Source organism: Ornithodoros turicata, unplaced genomic scaffold, assembly GCF_037126465.1.
Source record: "Ornithodoros turicata isolate Travis unplaced genomic scaffold, ASM3712646v1 Chromosome28, whole genome shotgun sequence".
Taxonomy (NCBI): domain Eukaryota; kingdom Metazoa; phylum Arthropoda; class Arachnida; order Ixodida; family Argasidae; genus Ornithodoros; species Ornithodoros turicata.
Window position 1 is genome coordinate 27,770 of NW_026999351.1, and position 6,000 is coordinate 33,769.

General features: G+C 41.8%; 1 protein-coding gene across 1 annotated transcript in view; it reads right to left on the minus strand.

The window, feature by feature from the left end:
• The window catches only part of LOC135373623 (uncharacterized), a 31,296-nt gene extending 26,203 nt beyond the window's left edge, over nt 1–5,093 (minus strand). Inside the window, exon 1 of the mRNA XM_064606710.1 lies at nt 4,926–5,093. The gene's annotated coding sequence lies outside the window, so the exon portion shown is untranslated. The remainder of the gene's footprint in view (nt 1–4,925) is intronic.
• Between the last annotated feature and the right edge of the window lie 907 nt (nt 5,094–6,000).

Here is a 6,000-nt window from a genome sequence, read left to right on the forward strand (position 1 = left end):
AAGTGTGTTCAAAGTAGCAAAAGAAAATACTAAAGAATCAGTTCCCATCCGATGGAATATCCATCACAGCCAATAAACTACATGTTTTCAGTAGAAATCGCCGTTCTTCCGTCTGCCATTTCTTCTTCTTTTTTTTTAACCTCTGCCACCATGCATTTCATTTTCTCATGCAGATTTTCTTTTGGTTGGTTTAGCGGACTCCCAGTAAAAGACAATGTGCTTTAAAAAGAAAATGGTTCCAGTCCAAAAAGTGCACATGTAAAGGCAGTGACGTCTTCTTCCTAATAGCAAACTGATAGAATATTGTGCCTGTCTTGAGAGCTTCCGCGAATTCGAACGTCCTGCTTGCTTCCAAGCCAGATTGAAGGGTGAGGTATCTAAGATTAATTCATTTACGCATACAAACAACGCTCCAGTAACGAATTGCTTGGAGTATTAGTTCACCATCAACATATAGCAGGTATGTGTTTCTTATTGCTTTTGATTTGAGACATTCACTATGTCCACCGAAAGTCAAGCATGCGCGACCTCTCTCTCTCTCTCTCTTATCCTCTCGCAATAAATGATCCATATACCATTCCGCCACGGGCTTGATTGGGGGAGTTGTCAATGGAAATTATAAATCAACTGTATAGGTTTCCTATTGACGAGCTCCGAATTTTCTAAGCGGTGCTGCTTTCTACTTTCTATACGTGAGATGTAAAAGAATTCTATACAATTTCTACAGGCACACGTATACTAAGTTGCGTACATAAATGTGTCTGTAGACCTTGCATAGAATACCTATGCATCTCACGTATTGAAAGTAGAAAGATCCACTGGTTAATAAAATCACAGCTTGTCAGTAGGAACTTTATACAGTTTATTTAGATTAACTGGCTGGAAAGTAGAAGTGGGCATATACTAGATAAGAGTCTATAACATGCAGAGTTCGACGTAACCCGTTACTGTAACTAAGTTCATTTTTTGGTAACTTGTAACTTAACTCGGTACTTTTGCGCCGTGGTAACTTTCAAAGGAACTCGTTCCTTTTTCAGGTAACTTTGCCAAAGTAACTTAAGTTAAGTTCCAAGTTACTTTTAACTCGCTTTTCACTCACGTCCACATATTTTCTTGCTTTCTCTCCGGTTCCTTCATGGCATTTTTTCCCATAAAACGTGATATTCACTCAATGATAGTCTTTTATTAAGACGAGAAGCGCATTAATTAAGAAGGGAGAGTCGAAGACAAAGGACACGGCACAACTTATACTCCTGTTTCACGGCAGGCTTCAATGATCGTTGAAACCAATGACCATTGAAAATGCGTGTAGTGACACCAAGCGTGTGACGTGTCAACTTCCCAAAGAGTATTGGATTCAATGTTCCCCGACAGGTTGACACGTTACAGGCAAGGTGGCGCTACACGCATTTTCAATGACGATTGGTTTCAATCATAATTGAAGACTGCCTGTGTGACAGGGTTATTATGTTACTGGGGCAGCATGGGAGGGCGGGTTGGCGAGTGTCTCAGGAACAAGAAGAAGGGGGGGGGGGGGCAACAAGGACAAGAGAGAATAAAACTGCGAAAGGCCAAGTGGCAGCACTGCAATGACAAATGACAAAGTAATTTAAGTAAACCGGCGAAAATAGAGATAAAAGTATTTTAGACAGAGTGCTCCTAGTAAGGTTCTAATTACTGAAAAAAGTATATAACCCACAGTACCTTAAATACAGTACTTGTACAAGTCTTCTTGAGTCCGACCAGGCGAAATACTCACGAGTTCTAGAAAATGCCGATCATTGTCACATGCTGGAATTCATATATTTCGTGGCTACTTGTTGCGTATTCTCAAAGACGTGTTAAAAGTTAACGACACTATTTTTTTCTCGCATCAGAACATTGTCCGATGTTCCTAAATCAAAACCTAATGGAATGGAGGTGGACCCCGATAGACTGTTCCAACAGAGAATGATCTTTTGTTCAAAATATACTGACGCACTTTCCTATACATTCCCTTACCGGTTCGTTGGGGTTTCTACGCTTAAAATCTCGTCGTTGGTTGTTGATGCATTTGATCCAATTCTAATCTCACTGCTAATACACTGCTCCGCCGTCTGCAGGACATAGAGGTAACCAGTCTATTTCTCAAGAAGGTCCTTGTGTCCTTCCCTCAACACATGGCTGACAATATATAGTTAACTCGTGTCAATAACAAACGCTCGTGCTAATGATTTCTTCATTAACAATAACGCGTAAATGTGGTTCCCTTCTCTCGAACGCATTCAAGTGAAATATTTTGATCCCGCTTAGCGCGATCCTTCGTTACATTTATTTTCAATGCAAGATTTGTTCCCTTTATGAGCATGTAGTACGTACGACGCGTGAACTAGGCAAATCGCATCCGGGAAGTCCTCGCTCAGATGCTGAATGTCCTCGAAATATCAACGCGTCGTTTTCCTTTCGGAGGGTTTCGGAAACAATTTGCGCAAAGTCTCGTCTGCATCCGTTTCCTACGTCTCCCATTATTACTGTAGAAGGTCATGTATTGGAAGGACATCTTGTGCTAGATCTGAACGAGAAGCAGTGTGCATTTAAAGAAAACAGATTGTACACTCCCATTACCGCTGTTCAGATCACTGGCGCACAATGGTGCAATGATTGCCTCGTGTGCTGTTTAGAGAGAGCTCCTACACCGGGACCCTCCGGCTTTGCTGTCTTATTCAAAACTATCGCCGCATTTTAGAACACGTAATGTCCCACGTTCAATATTGCCGGTGCATTAAACTTTGCCACGTTTACGGTCCAATTTTACAGAACGCCACAAGAGCCATGCTGCAGTAAAATCTAGGCGGCAAGACACATGAGCAGCTAGAGCATCATTGCTATGAAACAAGTATCCCGCAACGTAACACAGGAAACATTCATCATCTGTGATGCTTGATTTCAGCCACAAAAAAGCTGCATCAGAATTGCGAGCATACGTGACAAGGCTTGCACGTATCTTGAGTGCGCGCTCAAAGCACGGTATTTTAAATACTTTTCCGGTATCTAATAGTATCTACTCCATACTTTTTGCAACAAGTATTCTTAAGGTATTTAAATTACTTTCTTCGATACTCAAAATACTTTCCTCGCTCATCATGCCGTATCCCGCCGTGTTTTCAGTTCCACCAAAGCAATAAACAGGCGCCAGAAATCAGAACATATCACCAAAGTTCAACATACGTTACTTGACAGTTGACATCGAGGCCTTGCAAAAAAAGAAAGACAGGAACGTTCCATTCGTTTTTATCGGCCACGTTCAGAATATGCGTTTCGCTTACTGCTAATGCTGAAACATTAAACACTAAATCTTAAATATCCCTTAGAGTATTTAGTACTTACTCAAATAGCTTTTGGTGGTAGCGTTGGGTAGACGAGCTTTCAGTTTTGAGTATTCTCTACTCTAATTTAAATACTCTTTACGTGGAGTATTTACGATGTGTTATTTTAAATAATTTTCCGCAGTATATTTTGTACATGTCTGCATAGATCGAGGAGCTCACTGTGAATCAGCAGTCAATTAGCTCTGGGAATCAGCGTCGGGTGTCTTCCCATTTGTTCTCCGGGGCCCTCCGCTCTGAATCCCACCCGCGGAAGACTCCGACCCTCAGACTACTAACCGCCTCGCCAAGTGAAGGAGGGTAACATAGCCTCGATTTGAGCAGCAGCAGCAGAGCTGCACGACACGAGCGGTCCCATAGCACTGGGCGAGAGCAACAGCGCCGCCGAGCAACAGAAATTTCCTGCTGCTCCCGTATCCGAATTTTTGGTTGCTGCGCTGCCCTGTTGCTCAGTAGTCTTCACAGTAAACTTTTCTACACTTTTTTTGAGTAAATGGCTTGTCTCATGGCGCACACCTTTTTGGTCTTGCCTTTACACTCAAATGATGGGTGTTTTTTAATACATCGTTTACTTAAGTGTATTCCTAATAAAACACTGTTATAATGGCTGTTATAAACACTGTTATAACGGCTTCTGTCCTGAGGCAACTCCCTTCCTACTGTTATAATGGGTGTTTAAAAACAAAAACACCCTTAAAAGGGGAGTATTCTATTGAAAACACCTTTTCTGATGGAATTGTTTGCTGGTAAATGTTCCCTGGCAAATAGCTAGTAGCAGTAACAGAAGCTTCTAACAGAAGCTTCTGTGGCAGCATGCCGAGACCAGTGGCCGAGACACACAGTTCGACGTTCTTGCTTCTATGGCAAGCACCTCCCCGAACACGGTAGACTTCCAGCCACGGTTCCATCGTAGAACCTAAACCGGAGCGCGATGCATCGCAGGCACGCCTTGTTAGCTTGGTAACACTGTGCCGAGGCTTGAAGAGCCCTCAATGCCGAGGCTTGAAGAGACCTCGGGCACCCTCAGTAGCCTATATTGGCGTGTCGGATGGATCATATACTGAAATACAATTTTGTTGGGGCACGTTCGTTACATGTGGTGGGGCGGGAAACGTTTGTAACGGTGACGGCAGTGCGTTTTTGCAATTAACACCCACGCTTGCAACGAGTCAAAGATATCAGCCAAATACCTAACACCCTAACCTGTCAAATACTGTGTTTTTAACTCAGGTTATTGTCTATAATGTGATTACTTGCTGAGCGGAGCTGTGAAACCATCATAATTTTTCTCTCACGAAATAAAACACCATTTTTAACACTATATTCCCAATTCAAATGGGGTGTAAAAGGTGTATTAAATGGTAAACACCTGTTTCAACACTTTACACCCTCACTTTACATCCTCACTTTACACCCTCAATGATCGACAATGGATAAAACGTGGTGTATGTCGATATTACACCATTAGTAATGCTCTTCTTGCACCCTTTGTGGAATAGAAAATTGTGTTTTTATAAGAATACACCCGTTTTGGGCAAATAAAGGTGTCAAATGATTTACTCTGTTCGCAGCAGGTCTCGAGAGCCAATCGGGAGGTTCGTCGGCGTTGGTTTGGCGGTGTTTAGGGTTAGCAGGGCGGTGACGGCTGAGGGTTTGTGCCTGGTTGTTCTTGGATTTGCTTCCGAAGGTTGAACACGCTTGTGATACTCTGTCGTTGACTCGAAAACGTGTTCTGAAATGTTTTAGAAATAAACAAGATATTTACATTTGAAAAAAAAAATATTTATTAAATGAGGCAACTTGAAGTCTTTTTTTTGTGTGTGTGTGTTACGAATACAGAGGCGGCGTTTTCGAAAAATAATATATTTTGAGTGAGTGGACGATTTTGCTGTGAGGCGAAACCCTTCTAAATCCGTAATATTTAATGTCTAAATAAACACTCAGTAGATCTGAAGTCACTGAGAAAGTGAGTTTTTTTTTAATCAAAACAACAGGAGAAGTGTCATATGTCTGACAGGAGCAGGCAGTTTCGGTTTCGCTGTACCCATTTGTTTACCCTCCAAAATGGTACTGCTCGCACTGAAAATACCCTCATGGTATAGCATATCCCTTCTTTCGACCCCATGCTTCAGTGGTTTTGACAAAGTCCCTGCAAAAAGCAAGAACGCGGGTGAGAATCGGCAAGTTATGTTTTCCACTTAGGTTCCTTGGCAGGGAAAATGTCTCCACGGAAGAAATGCTTCTGCTTCCTGTGACTATAAGTGTGTGTTAAAGTTACAATAGGTTGCCTGCTGTTACGTAAAAATAAATATAGAAAGAAAACAGTTCAGTAATAAAATAAAAGTCTGCCCCACAGGTGAGCTCGTGTCGGTATTCAATTGATGCATGAGCAACCTTACTAACCGGCACAAGTTCTGCCAGGATTCTCGGGTAACTGTCACTCATTAAAATAAATAAATACAAACAACAACAACATTAGGGATCTTCGTACGCAGGTGATTATGTGTTCCGTAAAAGATAAATACTTATTTCACTTATAAGGTGATGTTGGGTTAACTCGGGTATTGCCAAATTGCATGCCAAGTTTTTGTCAAGTGTGTCAGGTGCAAAGACCGCTATAATTAAAAATGCGAAA